Raw genomic sequence first — 9,115 nt, 5'->3', positions numbered from 1 at the left:
AGTAACAGAAATGATCCTGTTTTGCAGGAAAAAAGAAACATTTTTAATTTAGGTACTTTGCAGATCCACCTCCCTGTTCTCTGCCCCAGGACATTTCAAGAATTAGATTTAAGTTGACAGAAGATAAGAAGATTTAAAATAATGCCTGACACTTCATGCATAATCCTCACTGTGGTGCCATCTTCTTGCCCTCTTTACATTTAGTTCAATACAGTGGCAGGTGGCAAGGACATGTTAGGTGCCTTCACCTTAGATTTCCAAATTCTTTTGGAGTGCTGTGGTCATTTATATATCATTGGTACACTTCATAACTAGAAAAGTACTTCCTCTTATTTGGAAATACAATAAACACAGGCATAATGAACAACAAAAAAAAAGAATTTAAACTGTGGTGTGGGGTTAAGCTAAGAAGGAAACTAGATAACTGAAAGATGATTCACACAGGTGAAGCAAACCAAGTTAAAGTTGAATGATCTGTGCACAGATTTTACAAGGAAAGTATTGAAGAATTAAAATTCAGTTAAAAGTTCCCTAGTTGGTATTTCTTTGGCTATGGTTATTTGCTTGATATAAAACCTAGATAACCAGAGTAGGCACATGTTGTGCTTTCTAGAGAACAACAATCATCTTTCAATATAATGCTGACTGTATAACCACTGAACCACTGTAAATTGGCACTATTTTCTTTGGCAAATACATGCAATGACAACTTAGAAGACAGAACAGGACAGCTTCCCATGAACTCATTGCAGATCACACTAATTGAACGTAGTGGGTGTACCTGGCAAGGTTTAGGTAGCAGGGGAGCTGCAGGGGTGACTTATGTGAGAAGATGCAGAAGCTGCCCCCAGGTCTGAGAGAGCCAACACCAGTCGGGTCCCAGATGGACCCACGGTTGGCCAAGGCTGAACCCATCAGCAATGGGGGTAGCACCTCTGGGATAAAATATTTAAGAAGGGTAAAAACTTCTGTGCAATGATAGCTGGGAGAGGAGACTGAGAAAATGTGAGAGCAACAGCCCGGCAGACACCAAAGTCAATGAAGCAGGAGCAGGAGCTCCAGGCACCGGATCTGAGATTCCCCTGCAGCCTGTGTTGAAGACCATGGAGAGGCAGCTGTGCTCCTGCAGTCCATGGAGGTCCATGGTGGCACAGATATCCACCTGCAGCCTGTGGAGGACCCCATGAAAGTGGATGTGCCCTGAAGGAAGTTGTGACCATGTGAGAGTCCACACTGGATCAGGTCTGCTTGCAGGACCTGTGGCCCCACAGGAGATCCACACCGGAGCAGTTCTTGTAAAACTGCAGCCTGTGGGAAGAGTTCACATCAGAGAAGTTTTTGGAGGACTGTCTGCTGTGGAAGAGGTCCTGCAGTGGAGCAGAGGAAAAGTGGGAAGAGAAAGAAGCAGCAGAGACGAAGGAGTATAGACAGACCACAATTCCCATTCCCTGTCCCCCCAGGCTACTCACAGAGAGGTGGTAGAGAAGTAGGGAATGAAGTGGAGCCTGTGAAGAAGGGAGAGATAAGGAAGGGTGTTTTTAGATTTGTTCTAATTTCTCATTATTCTACTCTGATTTGATCATTAATAAATTAAACCGGTTTCCTCAACTTCAATCTGTTTTGCCCATGACAGTAACTAGTGATTGATCTTCCCTTGTCCTTGTCTCAACATACACGCCTTTCATTATATTTTATCTCCTTGTCCTGTTCAGAAGAGGGAGTGAAAGATCAGTTTGCTGGACACTTGACAGTCAGACAAGGCCAACTCACCATATGACAGAGAGAAAATCCAAGATTCTACTGAAATAGTTCCACAATAAATAAATAAATAAATAAGTAAATTAATAAAATTGCCACAGTAGCATGCAGTGAGATATGTGAAATAAGAAAAGTATTTATCAATCCAGAAAATTCAGTTAAAATCAAAACAAAATATCTTCATTGATCTATCCTTAAAACTTATCTTGAAAGCTGCTAGTATTAGTAACAGCTGCACAAGATAGCATCTCAATAGTTCCACTACGAAGAAGTGCCTCAGGGGAAAACAAAACAAAGTGATAGTTTCAATATTTTTAAAAAATTATTAGTGTGTTAATCCAGATCAGGAACTTTCTTAAGATACTCAAAATTCTTTTTGACCAATTCAAATAGTATTACCAGAAACACATGGTATTTTTATGTAATGGGAGACAAGGAGGCCTAAATCATGTAATTATGTATTGGAAAAGCTTGTTCAATAGGACAAAAAACCCAGAAACTAAACCAATAAAACCCAACCAAAAAAATCCCCTACTGACCATTGTTTTAAATACAAAGTGAAAGATTTACTAACATGCACTATCTTTTCCTCATACTTTTTTCCCCCCTGTATTCCAGTGCTAAGAATATATTTTTGTTTCAACCTGTGAATTAGCTGAGTCTCATTTTTAGATGGCACACAATAAATCTCATGCTTTGCTTTCTACTTTTTTGTTTTGCTTACAGTTGGATGTTCTCTGAAATCCATGAGAGGCATTTTTCAAATATTACTTGTGTTGTTTTTTGCTTTCAGTTAATCCATAACCTGTCACGGTCTGATATTTCATATTAGAAGAGGCTGCAGCCTTTGAGAACCGTTTGTGCTGATTCATGTTCCAGCTCTGTTTTCTCCAGAAAAAAGCTTGAAGATTATACTTAAATTAGGTCAGTAGTTGGACTGAAAATGCAGAAGAAAGTACTGAAAACATCTTTTTATTTATTCAGTCCTGATTAAGTCTACTGGTACAGAAATGATGAGAAAATAACAATCAGAATTCAGAATACTTTTTACTGAAAGTTTTGTGTGCAAGTAGTAAGTGATATTTTTTCTTTCTCCACTGGTAAATAAAACAAATAAACAAAACAAAACTGCAACAAAAATTTTAAAAAAAAAACAAACCACCAAAACAAACAAAAAATAATCTTGGGCATTTTTGTTCTAGAACAGATGGTAAAATTATGCCAAAATATTTCTTTCAGAGTGCTTAAGCTTTAAGATATACTCAAAAATATGTCAAACTTATGATAAGATTGTGAGAATTAACAGCTTTCTGCCCTTTTTTGCAATGAATGTGCAGGAAGAGCTGGGGAACACAGTGACTCATCTACATGAGTTAATTAAACATTGCCTGTGGTGCTCTATTATCTCACTTTCATGCTGTTAAAAGGGTCTCTGGCATGATTTTACTCTGGGCCACCAAGGGCTCTTCTAGTCAGTGCCTAAGCAAGTCTGCATGACCGTTCCTAATAGGCAATTTGGATAAAACACCTCTTTTGGATGCCAAAAGAGTTTAATTTTATCAATGCACCAGTTGGCCCCAGGGCCAAAGAATGGGCCCAGTCACCATTTCATTTGCTACTTTCAAGGTGACCAAAGTGAGGAAGACTTGTGAAAACATATTTGGAAAATGTGTAGAGAAAAGCAGTACAGTCATGGGGAGAATTTCTTCCTCATAAAGAATAAACAAAAACCTCACTAAGAAAAGGAAAAAAGAGATATATATTCACAAAGTGAGAAGTCTATGGTCAGATAATATCAACAATGGCAAAAGTCAAGCTGATTTAGAACTTGTAAATTAACTTATACCATAAAAATAGTCATATAAATAATCAATAACAAAAAAATATGTCCTGTCTTCCTCCTCACCCATGCTACATAATAAGGATAGAGTAAAGATTAAAGGCAGTGTTGTCAGGAATCCGAATGTAAATTAAAGCTTTGTCTTTTTTCTGCTATAGTTAATGAAAGTTACTAGCCAACCAGCCCAAAAAATAATAGGAAAGACAGTAGGCAAACCAAATTATTAAATCCAAGATTGAAGTAAAATTCAATTTGGAGACATCTCAATTTGGAGAACTGTTAATAGATTTATCCAGATTTCAGTAAAACATTTAATATGGTTCTACATGGGAAATTATTAGTCAATACAGATAAATTGATAAAATAATAGATAAAGAAGATTATGTTGGACTATGTTGAAAAGTAGATCTTTTAGCCAGGAGAGGCTGGTAATGGAGCTCTTAGATCAGTATTGAGGACAGTCTTAGCATCCTGCCTTTGCTCTTAGCTGTGCTAAGGAAGAGTTCTGATTCACAGCTTTGGGATTCACTATCAATAAGCATGTCTAAGAATAACACACATAAACAACAGAGGACCTTAAGACTTAAATAAAGGCTAGAATTTGATGAGAGGTTATAACAACTGCATCTAAAAAACACCCACCAAAACTAACCCCAAACCCTTATGTATAGAGCGTGCAGTTTATCATTAGGCAATTCTGAGTCATTGTTCTAGACATTTGTAAAAAAAGATTATTTTAGCCAGGAAAATCACATCTGAAATAGAGATAGATGTATCAGTGACATTTTATAAAGCATTGGTGGAAGATTCCTTGTAGATCATCAAGAGGATACCACACCAGCACCATCACGGAGATACCTTATAGATGCTGAGAGGGAAGAGTATTATGGGAAGACAAGATTAATTTGTCTTGCTTATCTTAACAAGAAAACAGGCTGTCAAGAACATGGATGCTACATAATACCTATTACTTTGTGAGTGATGAGAATTATTTTTTGCATGGAAAAAAAATTGTCACAGAAACAATATATTTAGGGTAAATGTTTAATGTCTTCTGAACAGAAGAAAGTTATGGTCTGGAACAATATGTCTAAGAGAGGAATAATAAAAACTTATTTGAATTTAAGCTTAAGAAAAGTGTCACATTGGGTACTTAGGGTACTCGTCTTAAGAACTGGACTTGACAGCCAGTAGTGTTTGTCCTAGTACAATATTTATAGGACTGTCCTTTATTTCTACTCCTTGGCCCCTTCTAAGAGCTATCTGAAACAGGTACCAAGCCTTTTTCGGACTTGTCTGGGCTTCTTTTATGGTATGTCTTTTTTTATAACAAATAGAGGAGATTTACACTTCTATTCCACAGCTTCACAGCTTATTTTCTACAGTGGTCACATCCTACAAAGTATTTTAAGACAAAAGGGTTCTCAAGAGAGAAAATATTTCCCCAGAAGTAATTTCACAACTGAAGAAAGGGTAGGGAAATTACTTCCCAATGACTGTAAATTCATTCATATTTCTGGAAAGGGGGTGAAAGTGTCTCCCTCATACGGTTAAGTCTCCTACAAATAGGAGTCAGGAGGAAAATCAAATTATATCTTGTTGTTTCTGAGTGAATATTTTTTTCGTCATGAATAATATAAGGATGAACAGTTACATGAATTCCTGATCTGTAAGCATAATCTCTTCAGGAACAGAGCTATCTCTCCCCATATTGAAATAAAAGATTTGTAACACTATCACTTGTGCTCCAGATTCTGCTGATGTACAAAGTATATTAGACATCAAATCTTAAAAATTGTCTGCTTAAAGTTAATCCAGCTTCAGACTACAATAGTTTTTGCAAAGCGGTCCATACAAGTTTGAAGGCCAGACCTCACTTCTCAGTTACACAGCACAAGCTCTGAAGGGAACCTCCAGCAATTGGCTAGAGAAAACAGAAATCAAGGATGGAATATCCCTCTGTTGTTTTGTGTCTGATGTCACTTTTGAAATATATCCTTCATGGTGTTTAAGTATTTGTTTAAAAGAATTTAAACTTCTCCCATTTTTAATTAAAAGTTATAAAATGTGTTATTTACCCAGGAGATTAGATCAGAGCCATTCCATCCTATTTACAACAAAGAGAGCCTGTAATAAGTCCTTGAAACCCCTTCTAATCTCTTATATAAATATTTATTTAAACAGTTTAAAAATGCTAATTATTTACCAGAGAGACTGAGACAACTTCTACAAAGTTACTATGGATGAAAACATAGTTTTTGAGGTTTTTTGAAAGTATCATGTGCTTAATAGCTTGGAACAGTTACTTTAGAATATGCTCAAATCTTTTTGACAAATGCTACCATTTTGTTGTATTTAATTTACCTGTAATCTCAGGAGAATTTTTTCCAGGCATCTATCAGTTATATTGCTAATTAACTATTTGCTTAGAAGTGAATGTTCTGTTATTACCATCATTAGAATAAATCCTACTCTTACATTTCTATTAGTACAGTTTTAAACTCTCTCTCATACCACTTGTATTGTGTTTGCATGACAAGGTTTTGGTAGCAGTGGAACTACAACAGTAAATTCTCTGATAAGCTGCCAGAAGCTTCCCCCGTGTCTGACAGAGCCAATGCCAGCCAGCAACAAGACAGACCTGCCACTGGCCAAGCCTGAGCCCATCAGTGATGGTGACAGTGTCACTGGGATAGGAGAGTTTAGAAGGAAAAAATCCCGAATGTGCAGCAAACAACAGCAGCCAGAAAAGAGAGGAGTGAGAATAATTGAATAACAGACCTGCAGGCGCCAGTGTCCATGAAGGAGAAGTGGGAGGGGGTGCTCCAGGTGTCGGAGCAGACATTCCTCTGCAGCCTGTGATGAAGACCATGGTGAGGCAGCTGTGCCTCTGCAGTCCATGATGGAGAAGGTATCCACCTGCAGCCCATGAAGGACCCCATGCCAGACTAGGTAGATTCCCAGAGGAGGCTGTGACCCCATGGGAAACCTGTGCTGCAGCAGGTTCCTGGAAGGATCTGTGGTCCCACAAAGGACTCATGCTGGAGCAGCCTGTTCCTGAAGGACTGCACCCCATGGAAGGGATCCATGCTGAAGAGGTTTGTGAAGGGTTGTAGCCTGTGGGAAGGACTCATAGAGAAGTTCATGGAGGACTGTATCCTGTGGGGGGAACCTACATAGGAGCAGGGGAAGGGTGTGAGGAGTCCTCCCCCTGAGGAGGAAGGAGCAGCAGAGACAATGTATGATGAAATGACCACAGACCCCATTTCCTGTCCCCCTGCAGATGAAGAGGAGGAAGAAAAATGAGTAAAGTTGCAACCAGGAAGGAGAGAAGGGTGGGGGGAAAGTGTTTTAAGATTTGGATTTATTTCTCATTATCTGATTCTGATTTTGGTTGGTAATAAATTAAATTAATTTCCTCAGGTCAAGACTGTTTTGCCCATGACTGTAACTGGTGAGTGTGCTCTCCCCATCCTTATCTCAACCCATGAGCCTTTTGTTATATCTTCTGTCACCTGTCCAGTTGAGGAGGGGAGTGACAAAGTGGCTTTGGTGGGCACGTGTTGTCCAGTCAAGGTCAAACCACCACGCCACCAGATACGCAGCTTTCTATACCCAAACAAATTTATACACTTTAACTTCACAACCATTTTACATAACAAAAACGCCTCTTAGATGTATTAAAACAAGCAGGATATCAAAAGTAAAAGGTATGTTTCCAGAAGACAGCAATGTAGTGTGTTGACAGAACACAAAATTCTTTATTGTTATAAAAATAATTATAATTATTTGCAGATAGGTGAGTTTTGTAAGTTAGCTTGGAGAAGCCACCAGTTGCAGTAGGAGGTGTAAAGGTGACTGAGCTAGCACTGCCTGGAGGTGTTCAAATGTTGTGGCTCATCATTGCCTGCTGATCTCACCTGTTTGGGGCCAGAAACTGGGATCAAGCAAGGCCTGGAGAAGATAACAAGGAATTTATCATATAGGATGAAATGTGAACCAGCATAGGAGGAATAGTCCTTTTTCTTGCATTCTCTTTAATCGTATATTCATCCTTTAATGTTTTTGTTTTCTTTCCATTCTTTCCAGTACATGTGGTGCTACTATGGAATGCAAGATGATGATCACCGGAGAACAAAAATCTTGTGGATGTTGTTGGCAGTGTACCCAGTGCTGCTGACAGAAAAGCCACAGTATATTCCCACTTCAAATATTTGGGCTGTGCTGCTTCTGACAGCTGTCTCCACCACAGCCAATACAAAATCTGATAACAGTCAACACCTAATTTCTCAAGACAGAAACAAAAGTGCTATATAAAGTAATCATAAGGGGCACAGGCTTTGTCCTAGCTTTACCTTGTTCAGTGCATATTTCCCTGCAATATGAGTATGGAGAATATATTAAATTGGGTAAGATTCATCAGTGTTCTTTGAAGAATAGCTATTTGATTTTGTGGCATGCATATTGATTTAAAAGAATGAACCCACTCTGAATGCAACCGGAAAGTAAAACACATTAAAGATCTCTGACTAATTTTCTGGAGCCTATTTTTCAATCTCTAGACAATGCATTTGAACATCACTTCTATGTTACTGTTTTATCTCTTCTGTTCGAATTACTCTCAGTACTGTAGTTCCTCTTCTGCAGAAAAGTATGGTTACTGTTCATTTCACTCTGACATTTGTTTTCACTGAGCTTTGAAAGTAACCTGTGTGCAATCCATGAGTCTATTCCAGGTGAGGATGTGTTTCCCAGACCTTTTGGAGAGATTTTGAAAACTTAAAACTGCAATTACAGATCTATATTGCATTGTAATCTCTTTTTATTGTCAGCATCATCTTTAGTAGGGTATGACTATTGGAATGTCTTTTATGTTTCTTTTCAGGTTGTTTAACAGAAGACCTTTTTAAAGTTCTCCAGATGAAATAAAACAGCTACTTACTTACAAACAGCAGTTTTATTTGCACTTCAGTGGATACTATAAATATCTGAGCATTTAATTTTCAGTTATGTATGTATTACTTCAAATGACTTTCTGATCTCCCTGATGCAGTAGTTGACATGTAGGCTCACAGTGTGTAAAGAGTTGCATTTCACAGGTCTGTTCATGAACCTATGTTTCAATTACAGATACCACACTGAATTCCTCACAAGTCAAACCTAGTACTTAAAGATGCTTATTTTTTCAATAATTAACAAATTCAATAATCTGTGCAAAATAGAGTAAATCTGAGGAAAAAAACCCTCCCAAATAAAAAACCCTCATGCAGTGAAAAACACAAAGGGGAAATAAGTACTCATAAAGAGAGGGAAAATTAAATCTAATCAATCAAAGCAATTGAGTAAAAGAGTAACTCTACATGGTACAGGTCAGTAGAATGCAAGAAAGCTGTCCAGATGTACTCTTAAATATTTTGATCAGCATTGGTGATTGTTGGTGCTTTTTCTCTGTCTTTTTGTTTGTTTGTCTCTCTTTTTCGCTCTCTCTCTTTTTTTTTTTTTTGGAACCAAGATTCT

This window comes from Pipra filicauda, unplaced genomic scaffold (assembly GCF_003945595.2).
Source record: "Pipra filicauda isolate LSUMZ 115617 unplaced genomic scaffold, ASM394559v2 scaffold257_size1096998_pilon, whole genome shotgun sequence".
In the NCBI taxonomy this organism is placed as follows: domain Eukaryota; kingdom Metazoa; phylum Chordata; class Aves; order Passeriformes; family Pipridae; genus Pipra; species Pipra filicauda.
Note: the sequence above shows the minus strand (reverse complement) of the source record.